This window comes from Schistocerca gregaria, chromosome 7, assembly GCF_023897955.1.
Source record: "Schistocerca gregaria isolate iqSchGreg1 chromosome 7, iqSchGreg1.2, whole genome shotgun sequence".
NCBI lineage: Eukaryota > Metazoa > Arthropoda > Insecta > Orthoptera > Acrididae > Schistocerca > Schistocerca gregaria.
In genome coordinates this window covers 411618909-411639382 of record NC_064926.1, presented here as the reverse complement: position 1 = coordinate 411639382, position 20474 = coordinate 411618909, and the positions used below count along the sequence as shown (strand labels likewise).

General features: G+C 40.6%; 1 protein-coding gene across 1 annotated transcript in view; it reads right to left on the bottom strand.

Annotated features, from left to right (window-relative positions):
* The window catches only part of LOC126281991 (lachesin-like), a 1255045-nt gene that overhangs the window by 301079 nt on the left and 933492 nt on the right, over positions 1 to 20474 (bottom strand). The window lies entirely within an intron of this gene.

Genomic DNA, 20474 nt, shown 5'->3' with positions numbered 1-20474 from the left:
GCAAACGACAAATTGCAGTAAGCAGGACAAGAAATAAAGAAATCAAAGAGAAAACTGCTTGATTAAAATCAAGGAAACAAAAAGAAAGTGGAGAAATACTTAAATACGTTGATGGAAAAAACCACAAACTTTTCGTTGTACAGGCTGTACTGAAACGTACAATAATCCACCAACAGAAGTCTGGGCTCAATGTCTAAAGTGTGAGGTGATGTAGCATGAATCCTGATTTTCTTATGAAAGTTCTGGACATTTAATATGTGATCTCTGTTAAGTAGCTTTTCCTGAGATAGACTAATTTTAAATGTTTTTGTTCGCAGCCCACAGAATTGTTCATAAAATCAAATGTTGTATGAACAGTAACTACTATACGCACAGAAAAAAGGTTGTTGTTGTTGTGGTCTTCAGTCCTGAGACTGGTTTGATGCAGCTCTCCATGCTACTCTATCCTGTACAAGCCTCTTCATCTCCCAGTACCTACTGCAACCCACATCCTTCTGAATCTGCTTAATGTAGTCATCTCTTGTTCTCCCTCTACGATTTTTACCCTCCACGCTGCCCTCCAATACTGAATTGGCGATCCCTTGATGCCTCAACACATGTCCTACCAACCGATCCCTTCTTCTAGTCAAGTTGTACCACAAACTTCTCTTCTCCCAAATCCTATTCAATAGTTCCTCATTAGCTATGTGATCTACCCATCTAATCCATTCAATCCATTCAATACTTCCTCATTAGTTATGTCATCTAACCATCTAATCTTCAGCGTTCTTCTGTAGCACCACATTCTAGCTTCTATTCTATTCTGGTCCAAACTATTTATCATCCATTTTTCACTTACATACATGGCTACACTCCATACAAATACTTTCAGAAATGACTTTTAATACCTATTCGGAATTTTTCTTTTGTTTCCTTCACTGCTTGCTCAAAATACAGATTGAATAGCATTGGGGAGAGGCTACAACCCTGTCTCACTCCGTTCCCAACCACTGCTTCCCTTTCATGTCCTTCGACTCTTATAACTGCCATCTGGTTTCTGTACAAATTGTAAAGCCAGCCGCGGTGGTCTCGCGGTTCTAGGCGCGCAGCCCGGAACCGTGCGACTGCTACGGTCGCAGGTTCGAATCCTGCCTCGGGCATGGATGTGTGTGATGTCCTTGGGTTAGTTAGGTTTAGGTAATTCTATGTTCTAGGGGACTAATGACCACAGCAGTTGAGTCCCATAGTGTTCAGAGCCATTTGAACCATTTGAAACAAATTGTAAATAGCCTTTCGCTCCCTATATTTTACGCCTGCCACTTTCAGAATTTGAAAGAGCGTATTCCAGTCAACATTGTCAAGAGCTTTCTCTAAGTCTACAAATGCTAGAAACGTAGGTTTGCCTTTCCTTAATCTAGCTTCTAAGATAGGTCGTAGGGTGAGTATTGCCTCACGTGTTCCAACATTTCTACGGAATCCAAACTGATCATCCCCGAGGTCGGCATCTACTAGTTTTTCCATTCGTCTGCAAAGAATTCGCGTTAGTATTTTGCAGCTGTGACTTATTAAACTGATAGTTCGATAATTTTCAAATTTGTCAACACCTGCTTTCTTTGGGATTGGTATTATTATATTATTCTTGTAGTCTGAGGGTATTTCGCCTGTCTCGTACATCTTGCTCACCAGATGGTAGGGTTTCCTCAGGAGTGGTTCTCCCAAGTGTGTCAGCAGTTCTAATGGAATCTATTGTACTCGTGGGGCCTTGTTTCGACTCAGGTCTTTCAGTGCTCGTCAAACTCTTCACACAGTATTATATCTCCCATTTCATCTTCATCTGCATCCTCTTCCATTTGCATAATATTGTCCTCAAGTACATCGCCCTTGTATAGACCCTCTATATACTCCTTACACCTTTCTGCTTTCTCTTCTTTCCTTAGAACTGGGTTTCCATCTGAGCTCTTGATATTCATACAAGTGGTTCTTTTTTCCCTGAAGGTCTCTTTAAATTTTTTGTAGGCTGTATCTATCTTACCTTTAGTGAGATAAACCTCTACATCCTTACATTTATCCTCTAGCCATACCTGCTTAAGCTCATTTTGCACTTTCTTGTCGATCTCATTTTTGAGACGTTTGCATTCCTTTTTGCCGCTTCTTTTACTTCACTTTTATATTTTCTCCTTTCATAAATTAAATTCAGTATTTCTTCTGTTACCCAAGGATTTCTACTAGCCCTCGTCTTTTTACCCTCTTGATCCTCTGCTGCCTTCACTACTACGTCCCTCAAAGCTACCCATTCTTCTTCTACTGTATTTCTTTCCCCCATTACTGTCAATTGTTACCTTATGCTCTCCCTGAAACTCTGTACAACCTCTGGTTTAGTCAGTTTATCCAGGTCCCATCTCCTTAAATTCCCACCTTTTTGCTGTTTCTTCAGTTTTAATCTACAGGTCATATCAAATAGATTGTGGTCAGAATCCACATCTGCCCTGTAAATGTCTTACAATTTAAAACTTGGTTCATAAATCTCTGTCTTACCATTATATAATCTACCTGATACCTTCTAGTATCTCCAGGCTTCTTCCATGTATACAACCTTCTTTTATGATTCTTGAACCAAGAGTTAGGTATGATTAAGTTGTGCTCTGTGCTAAATTCTACCAGGCGGTTTCCTCTTTCATTTCTTATTTACTGCACATCCAGTTTCGAATGTACCAACTGCGAACAAGTGTCGGAACTACTAACATACAAATACTACCTGTTTGGCACACAAGCATTATGCTATGAAACCGGTCGTGCAACAAATAAAAACTACTGTCATTGCGGATTGTTTATTATATAAATATACACTCCTGTAAATGGAAAAAAGAACACATTGACACCGGTGTGTCAGACCCACCATACTTGCTCCGGACACTGCGAGAGGGTTGTACAAGCAACGATCACACGCAGGGCACAGTGGACACACCAGGAACCGCGGTGTTGGCCGTCGAATGGCGCTAGCTGCGCAGCATTTGTGCACCGCCGCCGTCAGTGTCAGCCAGTTTGCCGTGGCATACGGAGCTCCATCGCAGTCTTTAACACTGGTAGCATGCCGCGACAGCGTGGACGTGAACCGTATGTGCAGCTGACGGACTTAGAGCGAGGGCGTATAGTGGGCATGCGGGAGGCCGGGTGGACGTACCGCCGAATTGCTCAACACGTGGGGCGTGAGGTCTCCACAGTACATCGATGTTGTCGCCAGTGGTCGGCGGAAGGTGCACGTGCCCGTCGACCTGGGACCGGACCGCAGCGACGCACGGATGCACGCCAAGACCGTAGGATCCTACGCAGTGCCGTAGGGGACGGTGTTCTTATTTCGATTTCCAGGAGTGTATTTCTCAGTTGCGGTTGTTCGCCTAATCTATGTTTTTTTAACATTTTGATTGCACGTTCCTCTTGTTTTACCGTCTCCACTGTCATGTTTTCTTTTTTGCTGATGTCTAGCAAATTTTCTTATGTTACAGCACTTCGCCGCAGCAGTTCGCGAAGTTATTTTCCGCAGTCTCTTTCCTTGCTAGCACTGCGAGGTTTATTTAGCAAGAAGAGGTGACCCTCCGCGCTTGTACTTTCATGATGACAATCACAAAAGCGTCAGTATTTCTGTGAGATGTCATGGATGTCGAATAGTGACGTTATCCGTACATCGGGGTACCATCACTAACTTCAGTCTAGGAGACAGTAGACAGAAAGCGGTCGAAGAATAGCGGTTTCAGAGCATAGGGAAGAAGTACCACATCAAGTGCAGTCAGGAAGTAAAAGCTCTGCGACGGTCTGAGTGGGAAGTAGGGCTGCAGTCCGAGTTGTGTGGCCAGCAGATAGGGTGTTAGGATACGAGTATGTTAATGACGGTAGTTGCTGGGCGCGGACTAAGGACTTTGACGTAGTAGCGCTAGCTACTTTGTGCTGCAGTGCAGCTGTACTTATTCCTGTGACCGAGTTATTTCCTACTACAGCCGACTCTACTGTTCGCGTTCGCGAATAATAGCAATTCGACCACAGAGAGGAAAACAGACCACGTGCCTCCAGAGAGTGCCGGTGTGCTGGGACCTTCTTGCTCCTTGACCTTGGACGGGACGGGTCTGGACGTGGCGACAACAGGTGTAGAGAGCAACTAACGTCACGCGTACTGCTATTTACCGGCGACAGTTGCACTAAGCACGTACTATCTGAGCAGCTTACCAATTTGTATCGGTAATAGAATCACAATGATGCAAGGGTAAAGCATGTAATACACTGATGTGGAAAAAAGGCATGGGATACCGTTATGCACATATACAGACGGAAGCAGTATAGCATACACAAGGTATGCGTTGTCGGAGCTTCCATTTCTACTCAGATGACTCATGTAAAAAGGTCTCCGACGTGATTATGGCCACATCACGACAGGAATTAACAGACTTTTAATGTGGTATGGTTGTTGGAGCTGGACGCATTGGACTTCGCATTTCGGGAATCGTTAGGGAGTTGAATGATCCGAGATCAACAATGCCGAGAGTGTGTCGAGAATATCAAATTTCATGCATGTGCAGATTTGTTATTGTTAACAGACAAGCAACACTGAAGAAATAATCGCTAAAATCAACGTGGGACATACTACGAGCTTATCCGTTAAGACAGTGCGGCTAAATTTGACGACAACGGTCTATGACAACAGACACCCTACTTGAGTGTCTTACCTAACAGCCCTACATCGCCTGAAGTGCCTCTGCTCGTCACCATATCGACTGTACCATAGACGACTGGAAAAATATGGTTCTGTTAGATGAGTTCCGATTTCAGTTGTTAAGAGATGAAGTTAAGGTTCGAGTATTACGCAAAATCCATGAAGTCATGAACCCAAATTGTCAAAAAGACACCGTGCAAGCTAGTTGTGGCTCCATAATAGTATGGTCTGTGTGTACATGGGCTGAATTTTGTCCTCTGCTCCAACTGAACCAATCATTCACTGCAAATAATTATATTCGGGTATTTGAGACCATCCACTGTTGTTTGCAATTGTTTGAAGAACATTCTGGACAATGCGAGCGAATGATTTGACCACTCAGGTCGCCCGACGTGAATCCCTTCGAAAAATTATGCGACATTATCGAGAGGTCAGTTCTCGCACAATATCGTGCACAGGCCACACTTTCGCAAATGTGGACGGCTTTAAGTCAAAGTGGCTCAGTATTTCTCCAGTGGACTTCCAGCGACGTATTAATCCCACGCCACCTCAAGTTGCTGCACTACGAAGGGTAAAAGAAGGTCCGACACGGTATTGGGAGACATCCCATGACTTCTGTCACGTCGGTATCTCCCGACATGCATTCGACACAGTTGATAAGTGTCAGTGCACTAAGCACTAGTTTATCGAGTGTATGATCAAGTTTGTAGCTTTAATTGGGGTTTTCCTTGTTGACGGAACTGTACATGTCGTGTTTAACGGGACAAATTATGTGGTACAAATGTTACAGGGATCTTACGTGGGCGTGCGTGCGTGTGTACGTGTTTGTGCTTGTGCGTGTGCGCGCGAGCGGTCTAGTCGATAACGTCCAAACGCCATTACTATATTCAGAGTCGATACTGTTCCTTGTACGAAAGTAGCTATGCTGGAAAACAGTTAATACGCTGCACTGTATTCGCCAAAAAGTAGTAAAGTAATTTTGTCATATTTCAAAACTGTCTTCTCTTTTGACAAAGTTTTGTCTCTGTTCTTTTATTATTGGTAAAAGTTTTCGACTTTCATACGAGCAAAATTATGTATGTACCGATGGAGCCGTAACCGTGAGATATGTTTCGGTAGATCGATTATCAAATGGTCCGTAAAAACATTTAGCGTTGGCAAGTACATTACTAAATAGTCCCTGAATGGCCATATGTGTACTTTTGGGATATACGCTTCGTATTACGTGTTTAGCAGATGCCGTTTAATTGATGCTCGATGCTGTACGATTCATTTTATAATTTGACGAACTTCTGAGACTTGTGGAAAAAATAAATACATCTCAAGCAAGTACAGTGGTTTAAATGAGTCTTCGATAACCTTACAATTTCTTCAGCAGTAACATTGAAGAAGTACATAAGCGGACAATGCACACAATTCTCATTGTTCGTAAAAGTACAAAAATGAGTGATTCAAAATGGCTCTGAGCACTATGGGACTCAACATCTGATGTCGTCAGTCCCCTAGAACGTAGAACTACTTAAACATAACTAATCTAAGGACATCACACACATCCATGCCCGAGGCAGGATTCGAACCTGCGACCGTAGCAGTCGCGCGGTTCCAGACTGTAGCGCCTAGAACCGCTAGGCGACCCAGGCCGGCCCAAAAATGAGTGGAATGCGTCATTAGTGTGCACCAGATCATACAGTATGATAGAGCTTTCTTGTAGTTTATCTTTGGTGCCGGGCCAGCTTTCTAACGTTACATATTGCCTTTCTCACCTTCCAACGATGGAAGGCATCTGCTAAACACGTAAAACGAAGCGTACAGCCCAAAACTGCACATATGGCGATACAGAAACAATTTAGTTATGTACTCCCCAACGCTAAATGTTTTTATGGTGCATTTGATAATGAAATGAACTGCCGAAACATATGTCCTTACCTCCACCGGCCAATTTTCTCCAAGTTGGCGGTAGTTCGTAGGTTCCTTAAGCCTCGTTTCATTTCCTCTTCAAGCTCATCTCTAGGCAATTAGATACTCCTCTCTTGAGACCTAATGTTCTTTCCAGAAGCAGACTTTATCTATTACTTTCCTAAAACAAGGGCGATGAGCTTGGTTTTCAGTAAGATATGAATCCTTTGTGAGAAAGAATCTGGGTTGAACGACCTGCTGCAGCCCAGTAACTGTGTTGCTCAGAGCAGCATTACTGCAGTCACCAAATGAAATATTGCTGTCACACTGCAGCGGAAGTTCCGGCCGTGTTTTTACTGCAGAGGGAGGGACGCAACGGATGTTACCGGGGGCGGAATACGTACTGGCCCAGAGAGTTGTTCGGAAATACAAACGTTTTCTCTTTCAATACAAAATGATTAATAGCCTTCATGGTTTTTGAATAGCAAATGTCGCCCCTTCTGTTATTATATTAGCTTCGCTTCTTCCACAGACCATTGACTGCATAAGCTTCATTTGGACACAGTTACTGTGTTTTCTATACGAATTTTATTTGGTACGAAAACATTACAATTGTGCGCACAGTTTCTCGAGTAATAAAGTTCCAAAATACACTGGAGTAGCACTTGAAGACCACTTGTGCGTGTGTAGTTTATTTACATTGAGAAAACAGTTCGGAGATAATGTTTTCGGAATAGGAAGTTATATAAGACGAGCTTATTGAATTCTATTGACGAAAAAATGGAGTTGGTGTCATCATCATAAAAATAAAACATGAATCAGTGCCAATGATCAATATAGACGAAGGCAAAGCTCATTTGCACTGGAATTCTGAGGTAATTAGCCGTTGGAAGGTTGACAGAATACCCCCGCCTTAGACTAAACTGATTTACAGAGATCATAAGAAATTTACTCTGTGACTACGAAATGGAGAACAGCAAACTGATCTGGAATGACATTTTGAGTGTGTAGGGGAGTATGTGCTGATAAACCTCCTGGCAGGTTAAAACTGACATTCGAACTCGAGACCTTTGCCTTTTGGGGGCAAGTGCTATATCATCTATTTTTCTCATTTGCGAGGGATCGTGGACTTGTCTCCTTATCCAACTAAGTTTAAACTTCAAAAGGAAAAGAAACGAAAATCAAATGTACACCTACCTTGAGCCGCCTCTTTAACCCTACCTTAACAAAAAAAAGAAGAACTATCTCCCTTCAGGCATTTCTCCTAATGATTCACAGAAAGTCTCCCATGATGATAGGCTCCACGGGCCTACATTGATTCATTTCTTTATGTATTTTTTATTTGTAATTGCATGATTGTAATAAGTAAATATGTACAAATTAAAATTCTGTAACACAAATGTTACAATAAAAATATGATTCAAAGTATAAACTAAAATAACTGTGTATATTGCTCGCGATATTTCAGCCGAAAGAATCTCTCTTCAAGAAACGGTTTAGCTGGTGTTTCCTTCTCATCTGTAACTAGCGTCTAAATATTTACAACAGACTCATGCTGGCTTGCTAATGCATCAGAGAATGGAGCGTACCTTGAATCAGCCAATCACTTTCTTTCCGCGCTGATTGCAGTGCAGGTACGTTACACTGAGCCTGGCACTTCCTAACTAACGTGGGGAGAGTTGTGAGGGATTTGCGGGTACCATCAGTAATCAAGCTCCGCTTCCCTTTGCCGAAGATGCAATCTATTGTCATTGCCAACTGAGATACCCAAGTCCGACTCACGACCCGTCTTCAAAGCTTTATTTCCGCCAGTACCTCATCTCTTACATTCCATGCTTCACAAAAGCTCTCCTGCAAAACTTGAAAGACAAGCGCTGCTAGAGGAAAGGTTATTGCCGAAATATGGCTTAGTCGCAGAATGAAATTTTCACTCTGTTTAGTAATCTGCTCTCTTTGAAGTACCGAACACGTTTCCAGTACTTTGAATGAACAATGAATGTACACTTAGGATACTTTCACGGTAATGTTAGTGTAATGAGATTCAATTTGCTGTATGCGTTTGCTGTCCAATACTTATAATTTGGATGAGTACAGGGAATAATAAATTGTTTTGGGCCGTTATTGTATTCTGTAAGGAAGCACTTAAGTTTGTCTCTAGCACTTACTTCCCCAAGATATTGATAGTATCTGACTCGCAAAGCGTTCTTAAAAACATTCAGTACAGTCGATGGAACAAAACAACCAACCTTTATATCTTGGATGTGATATCTGAATATATAACGCAGCAACGCACGGGCCGGACGATCCATTTGTTGTTGGTACCTCCCCAGTATGGTATCCTCTATAATGATGAAGTTGATGCATTAGCCAAACAATCGGCATCCTTAGGCACCGTCCAGGATCTGCAACTTCCTTATACAGAATACTTACGTGAAGTCAAGGATCATGCAACACAATAATGGCAGAAGGTGTGGAACGTTTCTCAACAGACAAAAGGCGGTTATTACGCAGTGCTACAACCATGGATTCCTTCACAGCCGTGATTTATGAGGACACATCTGGACCGATCCACGATTTCTACCATCATAAGACTCCGCATCAATCATGCCTCTTTCCCATAACATCTACATCGGATCAACGTTTACAGTTCACCAGCATGTGAGTGTCATCCTAAATCGGCAGCTGATGTCAACCACATCTTATTTGTGTGCCCCAAATTTGACCGTGAACGGTGGGTCTTTCTGAAGACGTTGCTTAGTATGGGCTACCATCTTCCTCAATGAGCTTCTTCTCTTTTGTGTACTAAAGACTTACGTCTATATAAAGTGACAGGTAACTTCATCAAGAGTACTGGTCACAATCTGTAGGTTTTAATGGTGTACGTAAATTATAAATATGTTTTGCTGATGATGATATTTCAGAATTGGTGTGAACTGTAAGCCAAAGCACTTTTAATTATTTTCCAATTGAATTCAATTCAATTTTTAAAACATTATGTACAAACCTGTAACAGTTAAGCTTTTTATTCTTGTAAATATGCAATTCTGTATTTGTTTATTCAATTATGTCTACATTGTAACTACGTGTTGCCGATGGCTAAATTGAGTACACACTCAAAGGCCAAATAAATAAATAAAAAGTTCTGACAATGAAATAACAATAATACTAATACTAACAATAATAATAATAATAATAATAATAATAGAACCTAATATGACTAAGAAATAAGAAGCAATGAGGAAATCTACAAAAATATAGAGAAAACATCAGAGTTAATGAATAAAAGAAGATTAACCTTTTAGGGACACCTCTACCGAACGAATGTGAACAGGCCTATGAGACAAATATTCCTGTGCTTCTGAAAGGAGAAATCGACAGAATGCAGAAGAAATAGAAATTGGGAACAATATGGACAGAAGAAAGGAAAAGACAACATGAAGATGGAGTACTGGAAAAAAAAAAGAAACAAGGAAGCCAGGGGAATTGAGATCGTCACGTGATCCTGGTTGGTCAACAAGAAAATAAAAAAAGATACAGTTTACCTACGTAAATTTGCACCTCCTCTCCACGAGGTTGGGCAATAATGCATGATGTCTCGGCAGTGATTCTGCCGTATAATTGCAAATCAGCGTAATGATCGGAATAATAAGTATTTTCTTATTGAACACTACAACTGCAAATAAATAATGGAGCAATGACATTTTTAAGTAGTGCATTCTATGCTCAGCTAAATATCTGAACTCTGCTAGCAAACTCTATCGTGTCATTACAAAATTAGTCGCTAAAGAACGAACAATATGAATTAGAACTTTAACACAATCCTAAAATGTCTTGTATTTCTCTTAACACACTTCTGAAAACCTATAAAACGCTCGAAATGAGTTAGTGAAATGCAATTGTCAATAAGTTGTCGCCAAGAACAAATTAATCCATATTGATCATTCGACAGCAAGGTCACTCATTGCAAACAAAATTTGCTCTGCAAAAGCTTATGGCGACAAACCGTTGGAAGTAGTATATAATAAAGCTGTAATGAATACAAAATGTTAGCAAGAGAGCTGCAGACTTCTCACTGAAGTGTACACACGTTTCAAGGACCGCTGTGGCAGTTGCATATATAGGTAGTGAGGTACTCCAGGCGTTACATAATTTAACGCGAGGAGTATTAATTATGCAGTTCTGCAAGGAACCTCACTCATGACTGCACTGCGTCGCTCGGAGAACTCTGAAACATTCTATTCTAAACTTTTCCCTCCTGATTCAACTAGACGCCGTGGTGTGTGTACAGTTGTTTAATATAATGCTACAAGAAAACTTCTTGGAGTTTGGTTATGACGTAGAATAGTCATACATTTTGTTAGTCGTCCCTCATGTTAGTAACAGGATGACCATTACAACAGGATTTTAACCATTTGTAGTTAAATATTTCCCCGTTGCAAAGAAGACGTGACGTGGGTACATATAGTGCTATATAATATATTTCCGGTTTTTGATAATGTCAAGATGATGTAGGAATGAATTATCCGTTGTTAACTAATTAGATAGTGCAAAATTTCATTTTGAGATTTTTACGCCTTCGTAGAACATTTAACGTCACTTTCCGGTATTATTTCTTCCTTCGTACGTCTATCGTACATTTTTGTCTGTCCGGTTCACTTCCTTAATTTGCTGAGGACCTCGTTCACTTTATGTACTATATCACTTCAAGATTTAATCTTGGCTTCGTCTTCCTTGCAACCGCCCTTTCAACGACTGTTCGTTCCAGGCATTTTCTCGTCTCCCTTCACCTTCATTTCGTTGTCAACTCTGTTTTAACCTTTTCTTGTTATGTCTAAATTCTCTGATTTACTGAGTATTTGTTTAACCACTAGCTTAGTATTTCCATCTCTCGACTGAACTGCTCATTCTGTAACATTTGTGGCTACTGTTTGAAACTCCGGTTCTGTTTCTACCTCTGTTTCCTACACATGTATAATGATGCTTCGAGCAGCCAGTTCAGTTGTCTCGTCAATTAGAAGCCACCTCAATTCCTTTCAGTTTCGCCTGAACTCGAGTAAACAGTCAGGCAATTGATACTCTCTGTCTTAAAATTGTCTAAGCGGATGCATTTGGGTCGAAAACATCAGGCTGCCACACGGTTGTTATGTACAACTGACCTACCACACCTCTCCGTGGCTCTTCACAGTAACCGAAGTTATCACTTTTACAACTGCTTCCTGGATTAATTAGGACAACTGTACCAAACAGTAAAGTCTGAATTCTCTGACGTAAATCACAATACCTCTTACCGTAACCGGTAAGTATGACTGAACCAAATACTTACAACGCACACTGTCTATAATGCTCCGATAGCAAGGGTTCTATATTCTGTCATAAGTATTTGTTACCTTAATATACAGTGTGGTTGCAATAACACCTACACGACCAAATTTAAGTACCATACTCCTTTGGCAGTTTGGGGTTAACACAGAATGCTCAAATCTGGATAAATAAGTCACAGAAATCGTCTTGTGCCTAGTTTTACTCTTATATCTAAGGAACGCGCAACACACTCTCAAACTTGGTCTACAAAACAAGAGATACAAATACATACGTACGTAGACACACATACACCGGAAGGTCTATTGTAATGTTGATTATTGAGAAGTTAATTGTTTGCAATTTTAAATCGATATGTGGACCATTATCTCTTTTATGTTTGATATGCAAGAGTAAATTAATGTAAATGTTTTCTCTTGCACATATCAGCTGCTCGGTGTTGCTTAAGATATTCATATCTAACGCAATAGAAAAATGTTGACTATTGTAAATACCAGTCACCTACATAAGTGGAAAGACTAACCAGAGACATAATTGCGTAGGCTTCCGCTGCCAGAGTCAGTCGACATAAAAGTTTTCCTGGTTTGGTACTGCGTCATAATGTAAAAACTACTGCTGCTGTAGAAATACCAACATTTCGGCCACGATTGCAGCGGCCTTCTTCTGGGCCTAATCAATCAGAAATTTCTTATGTCGACTAACCATAGATAATTTACCGTGCTAGACGCAGTGAATGACAATAGCACATAGGTAGAAAAACTAAAAATAATATGTTTGCTGTCACATAAATGTACTCTTTTGTTGTGCCCCGTGTCCAGGTCTGGGTCCGGTACCCAGTTTTAATCTGACAGGAAGGTTCGTTCAGAAAAAGCTGTTTGAATTGTAATATTTGTTACTTTTCAGTTTCATTATATGTAACCTCTGTTTTTATGTTTTTTTTAAGCTTTGGCAAGGAAGGAAAAGTATTTCTATGAATTTAAAAAACTCTAATCGCAGACGTGTCAGTTCATAAACGATCTGTTTACGGTGGGATTCCCAGACATTTCGATGGTCGGATGCGAGCACGGGGTACCTCTGTGAAAACTCAGTTGTTTTACGAAAATAATAATATTTCTAGTCACGTTGGAAGGCGGAGTAGGTGGAAAGAATTTAGAGACAGGCTATTCTGACGAACCGTGCTATATTTTAGAAGGAGAGACGAGTGGAACTCAGAACCCTCTGGAAAACTATTGCTGCAGTATTTTGCATTAATTCAATGAAGTTTCGAGAAGAAGATTTTATTTCGAAAATCGACACAGAAGAGGAGAGCACAAGTGGGGAAGACCAAAGAAGAATTACAAGAAAGAAGATGTATTTTAATATCATCGCAGAAGATACTGGGTAGGAGAAACTGAAGATGCAATAAACAATTTACAATCAGAAGCTGCTCCTTCAAGAGAAAACAGCTATAGTGTGATTCCTGTAAGCAGCAACCGGAATTATTTTGTATTATGTGAAGCAGAACAGAAATTGAATTTTGCTGTACTATTGACAGATTACAAGATGAGACCAACCGGTATTGTTCTGTGCACTGAAATGTGAACTGCTTTAAAACTGAGCTTTAACAGCGAAAGGACCAAAGGTTCGAGTCATTTTAAAGTAAAATTGATAAACAAACGATATGTCACGCCAATACGTAACTAGACGATCTACCAACTGCCATTTTACTAGTGGTCTGCAATTTTCCGAGAACAGCAGCATTGAGTTGGCTGCAAAGAACTTCCTCCACTGCAGCGCATTTCCAGTTGAATGACATTTGCAGTTCAGCAATTATAATTCAACCGCATCCCTTGTTTTACATTGGGGGAAAATAGAATTTCGACAGACTGTTAAATTAAAGTGAATAAAGACATGGGAGCACTGTTAGCATTTGCTTCAGTAAATAATTGACAGTATTCAACAGTATATTAACGTATTAACAGTAACAGGAATGTATCACCCAGTTTGAACTTATTATCGTACACTAAAATCAGACCAGGGCTAACATTCTGTATTGTGATAACCTAAAGAGATTAAAGGCTATAGTTATATTTGTTTTGTTTTAACAAAAACGAGATTGAAGATGGGAATTTGTTTTAAATACAACAAAAGATTTCAGTAATTGTTGAAATGGCGCTCCGCACTTTGCGACTTAACGTCTGAAGTCATCAGTCCCCTAGAACTTCGAACTACTTAAACCTAAATAACCCAAGGACATCACACACATCCATGCCCGAGACAGGATTCGAACATGCGTCTGTAGCAGCAGCGCGGTTCCGGACTGAAGAGCCTAGAACCGCTCGGCCAATTACATTAATGTGACAGCCACCATGGTGTTAGATTTCATACACATGTGGTTCTGCCATGCACTGCACTGTCTTTAGCACAGTAACTTAACTCTAGTTAGGCTTCTCTCATACATAAGCGACCGGTATTTCCAATAATCAACATTTTACTATTGCGTTCAATCTGAATGTCTCAGCAACACTGAGCGGCTAACACACGTCAGGACAACATTTAGGTTCTCTTGCATTTTGCGTAACAACTGTATCAGACATCACAGAGGTAATAGCCCACATAGCCATTTGTCATAGCAATCAGTTAACTTCTTAGTAATCTAGATTACAGTCTTATCGGACGACGTGTATTTGCTCGCCGGTCGCTTATGGGTGACTGTGTGTGTCTCAACTCATGGTTCGGACGTGTCATTGCTTGGTCACTGCTTTTAGCGTTGGTTGCATTTTTCGTCCTAGTATTTGTCAAATTATGTCTAGTTTGTGATGGTGTCTGCTCAGTTATTTCAATGCTGTCTCCGTTTTGGTGTGCAAGCAGTCAGTCGGATGGCGTGGAGCAGCGAGGAAATATCTGCAGGGCGTAGTTTGGCCTAGCCCGCTGGCGGTTTCTATGCTTTGTCGAAGTGTGTGGGGCTGTTCCCATTGCTATCTGGTCCATGGCTCACCGACCCAGTTAACGAAAGTTGAGTTTAGATTTAATTCACCTGGAAGTCAAGACTGTTCACATTGATCCGTTTGGTTCTTGTTGTTGGATGTTGGGACGTTCCCACAAGCAACAACATACGTGTTAGATTTTGCGAAGGTTCAACCACCTTCCTGTGCAGTCTAACTGTATTTGATTACTTGCAATTGAAGTGCACCATCGGAATTTTCTACCTTCTGGCCGTTAACGTTCCGGATACCTGCCCTCGACGTTGACCGAAATTTAGGCAGTGTCCTTTCCACACCGTGTTGTCGCTGTCCAGCACAGTGTGTAATTTCACAGCTTGGTTGTGGGCGTCCATGCCTTTTACGTTTTGCATTGAACTCCCCGTTGTGTGCTGGTCGCGTGGTGTGCAAGTTACCTTGTCTGTGGGTCCGTTGTCTATCTGTTGGTTGAGTTGTCGTCAGATCGAGAATGGTTAAGCCGACTGCCTGTCTCACCTAAGTGATCGTTAGTATTTCAAGTGCTGGCCGACCCTTGAAACTTTTGAGCGCCGTTAGCTGCACTGCCTTTTCTTATTTTCTCTTGTGTGTATTTGTATGGCTCATAGACGATGTTTTGAATTAAAGTTGAATTGTTTTAGTGGTATTTTAAATCACGGGCCTTCAGCCGCTTTAAAATTAAAATTCCTTGCTTGTCAAGTGTTAGATTATTTGGGCCTTCTGCCTGATTAAAATATTGTTTATAGATAGAGCCTTGGGCCTTCTGCCTACTAAAAATTATTTTAGTTTTGTTTTGAGACATGGTCCTTCTGCCAATTCACAATTAAAGGTTTCCTGCTTGTCAGGTGTTAGATCGTTTGGGCTTTCGCCTGATTAATATATGGTTTAAAGATATAGCCTTGGTCCTTCTGCCTACTAAAAATAATTTTAGTTGTCTTTTAAATCATGAGCCTTCAGCCGTTTTTAAATTAAAGTTCCTTGCTTGTCAAGTATTACATTATTTGGGGCATTCACCCAAATTGAAGATAAGACCTTGTGTCTTGTGTTTTTATATTTAATTTTATCTTGACTCTTACGTCATGGGCCTCCAGCTGTATTTAAATTAAGGTTGTTGTTTTTCAAGTGTTAGATTTTGGGCCTTCAGCCAAATTGTAGAACTTACTTAACGTCAGGGCTTCTGCCTTCTAAATATTCTCTTTAGTGTCTGGATTTTGAATTAATGGCTTTCAGCCGTTATTTTTCTTTTTAATTAAGGTGGTTGTGCCCTTAAGGCATAAGACAGTTTGGCGTATTAAGCCGATAACTAACATCAAAAATTTGTACTGTAATGTTTGAAGCATTCTGTTTTAATTCGAGCCTGTCAAACGAGCGTGGTACTTCAAGTTATATTCGGCCATTCAGGTGCCGTTGCGAGTAAGTTGTGTATTAATATAATTAGTGCTTGTGACAGCATAGGGAAGTCGTACTAGCGGAGCATTGTAGACAGTGTGGGTTGAAAGTATTGGACTCATTCATACTTACACAGTTGTCTGTAAGAGGCATTGTGATATACGTCAGAGAACTCCTACTTGGTCATACTTTTGTAAAGTAGTACTAACTAATCCGGTAGCTGCATTAGCAGTAATAGCTTGGGTTAGTCGGAACAGTTACAGAGAAGTATGATAGGTCAATTTTGCGCAATGGCTGTGTGGCGGATTGATGTTCTTTTCATACCTAGCGGCATCCAGTTAGACCAGCTCAAGAGTGTCTTCGGACAAAGAATATCTATTAGGTGACTGTTTTGCTCGGGTTCAAGCGAAATCGAAAGGAATACAGATGACCTCTGTTGGTGAGGCAAATATACCACTTTTGATAAATTACCTAAATTTACACGTTATCGCTGTTCTAAATTCTTCAGTTTTATAGCATTCCACATATATTTTTATGGTTTCTGCGTACTCAGTTGCGGTAAAGTTGGTACAGTTGTTGAACGCGTCATTTATGTCTTCTTCTAGTTAGCTGTCATTTGCTCATTTCCATAGAGTTTTCCGCCAAAAAAAGAAACATTTCAATCGATAGTGTGCTATGAGGCAGGTGTTCAAAAACTGCCGAAGAATATCATTCACCCACGCATTAGAAAGCGGGAAGGTGTTACAGTAAACAAGCTCTACGCCGTTGGACAACAATCCCTGTTTGTCATTTTTAAGGGCGCATCGTAGTCGGTGATGGGTCTGATAGTAGTTCGCTGCAGTTGCGACAGCTGCTTTAGACACAAAGTCGATTATTAGGACGCCATTTCGATACTGAAACACTGTGGCCGTAGCCTTTTTATTGCCGGTTTTTTTATATGGAGTTTTCGGTTTTGTTTACGAACGTGTATGAATTCATTAAGGAACACATTGTTTCCCGGATTTTGTGTGAAACCAAGTGATGGTTGCCAGTAACAATGTGATTCTAAAACTTCTCGCCATTTTTGTCGTACCTGGTGAGAAATTCAGAGCAGCTAATATTCGGTCTTTTTCGTCTTCCTCTCTCAAAAGACAGAGAACCCTGCTGGCGCTCTTTTATGGGCCAAATCACCACTAAATATCTGGTGTATAAATGTTAGTGATACTTGAGGCAAGGAGACCTTCAGCTTGTCAATTGTGAAAGCTGTCCTGCGGAATTTCTACTTTAATCTTTGAGTTCGTCAGTCACAACTGAAGGTCGCTTCATTTCTTTTAATCACAAATATTCTTTCGTTCGCCATTGAACACGGTGCGAAATTTTTCCCACTGTAGCTTCTTTTAGCACCCTTACATTAATGCCTGTTATGTGTGTAACAAATTTCGAAAGCGTTCTTCTTTTTTTATTCGGAAGCAGCATTTACGCCAGGTAGGATCATAAATTTCGTCACAAATTTTAAAATCTCGCGAATAAGCAGTAAACGACCGTTCTTTCCGGCAGTTAGCGCCATACTGGCACCAAACATTAGAAAGATCTTTGACACGACAAAGGGCATGTGGAGGAGAGGGAGAATTGCGCGACTCGTCAGACCACACATTCTTTACTTTTAGAAAGGACTTCGTACAACAATGCCACAAATCTACGTCAACAGCTACATCACTACTGTGCAATTCACACTTATGTGCCTGACAGACGATTATTCAGACTTTTCTTCTACCGTTCCACTCCCGAACAGAGCATGGAAAAAATAAACATTTATACATTTCGTGCTTTGATTTCTCTTATTTTATTTGTTTGATCTTTCCTCATTCTACAAATTGGCGGCCGTAAAATGTTTTCTCGTTCAGAAGGGAAAACTAGTAGAATTCTCGTGAAATCATCTCGATGCAACGAAAATAGCCTTTGTTGTTCATTAAATTACGACCTAGTTTCGGCTTTTTATGCCGTTTTCAAGTGACTGAGTTTATGTCTTGCGATATATATGTTATTGACATAAATTCAATCACTTGAAAATCGCATAAAAGGCCGAAACATGGATCGTAATTAAATAAACAACAATACAGTCAAATGGCAATGTGTCCATTTTCTTATAAAAAAGAAAATAGCCTTTATTTTAATGATCTTCACCCCAAGTCGTTTACGATAAGCGTCACGCTTTCTCCCATATTTTGCGGTAGTACCAAACGCGTTACCCTTCTTTGGACTTATTCGATGTCCTCCGTCAATCGTAGCTGGTGAGGATCCCATACAGCGCAGCAGTACTCTAGCAGAGAACAGACAAGCGTAGTGCAGGCAGTCTCTTTAGTAGACTGTTTTGTAGTTGGAGCAACGACAGATCAGATTATACATTGTTACCTCAAAAAATTCCACAAGTACAGCAAAATAATGTTAACAAATCATTCAAACAAATTTCAAAAGGAATGAAAATTCTTCAAGGCTGCATGTGCTTTGTACATGTTCCTTTATCAGGCAACACAACTGTTTTCACCCTATTATCGGAGTATCTTCAGCTGATAACCAGTATTGAATACAAGAAGTGTTTAAACAAACGCAGTTATTACATAGTGCAGAGCAGCGAGAAAAATGAATAGGTTACTGTTCATAATTTTCGCTTCATAAGGCTTGAGAGAATCCACAATGACCCAACATTGAAGTTAGATTATTTGCGTAACCTCTTGAAAGGCTGATCATCAAATGGCTAAACTTGGAATCTATACACTGTAATATGAACATCTGAAGTATCAGAACTCATATGAAAAAAAAAAAAAAAAAAAAAAACATTGGACGGAAGCAAATCACTCCAAGCTAGGACACAGTGGTAATTAATACTGTAAGTAATGAATACTGACTCACCTAAGGCTGTGTTATAGGAGACTGATCTCATGATCTAAAAATTTGACTCTCTATCAAACGTAGTGCGAAGATGCAGTCCACATTCAAAGTTATCCACATGAATTCCTGTCAGGAAAACATCCAATTTACTATTGAACACAATTCAGACGGTACGCTCCCTTACCTTGAGTTAATCATTACCGTAAAGAACTGTTGTCTCTTTATGACGTTACAGTTTGAGAGAGTTCTCCAATAAAACGGAGTCTTTGGTTTGCCTTCTCCACAACATTTTCTATGTAATTCCTGGGTTTTTAGTTGAATTTATAGCTTTTAGATATTGTGATTTATGGGAATTCTTTTAGTACCTACATAGATAACCACGCAGTTTCCCTTACTTAGAGTTGATTGCAACGTTTCGCAGCATATAGATATCATGTCTACGTAAAACTGACAGTTGTACGTGGATTGCCACCAGTTACACGTGCCACAAAATGGTAATGTGACACAGGGGCGCCACTATTGATGATGATGATGTTGTTTGGTTTGTGGGGAGCTCAACTGCGCGGTTATCAGCGCCCTTACAAATTACAAATTCCCAACCTTTGCTCACAAGGGAACCTCCCCATCGCACCCCCCTTAGATTTAGCTATAAGTTGGTACAGTGGATAGGACTTGAAAAACTGAACACAGATCAATCGAGAAAACCGGAAGAACTTGTGTGGAACTATGAAAAAAATAAGCAAAATATACAAACTGAGTAGTCCATGTGTAAGGTAGGCAACATCAACGACTATGTATACTCAGGAGCGCTGTAGTCCCGTGGTTAGCGTGAGCAGTTGGGAAACGAGAGGTACATAGTTCTAGTCTCCCCTTGAGTGAAAAGTTTAATTTCTTTATTTTCGCAAAGTTACGATCTGTCCGTTATGTCATTGACGTCTCTGTTCACTGTAATAAGTTTAGTGTCGGTGTTTTGCGACCCCACCGCATAACCGAGCGATTAGTAGACGAAAGGACGTGCCTCTCCAATATTTATTGACCTTGTTATTGGAGTCGCGAGCTATATTTGCTGGATTCATATTGCCCACGAAATACATCTCCCGTATTTAATACACTCTCGTCCAAAGTAGCGAACAGTCAACTGCCAGCCAGGGAGCCTCGTTAGCAGGGATACTCTCTCTTCCGTGCGCTGTAGTCGACTGACGTCGTGTTTCGATGTTTGTTTAGGTGTAGCGTCCCCATACTACAGCGCAGTTACCTTGCATCGGACGGACGGACGGACAGATAACAATTGTCTGAAAATAAAAAAAATAAATTTCTCACTCGCGGGAATACTTGAACCAAGGACCTCTCGTTCCGCAGCTGCT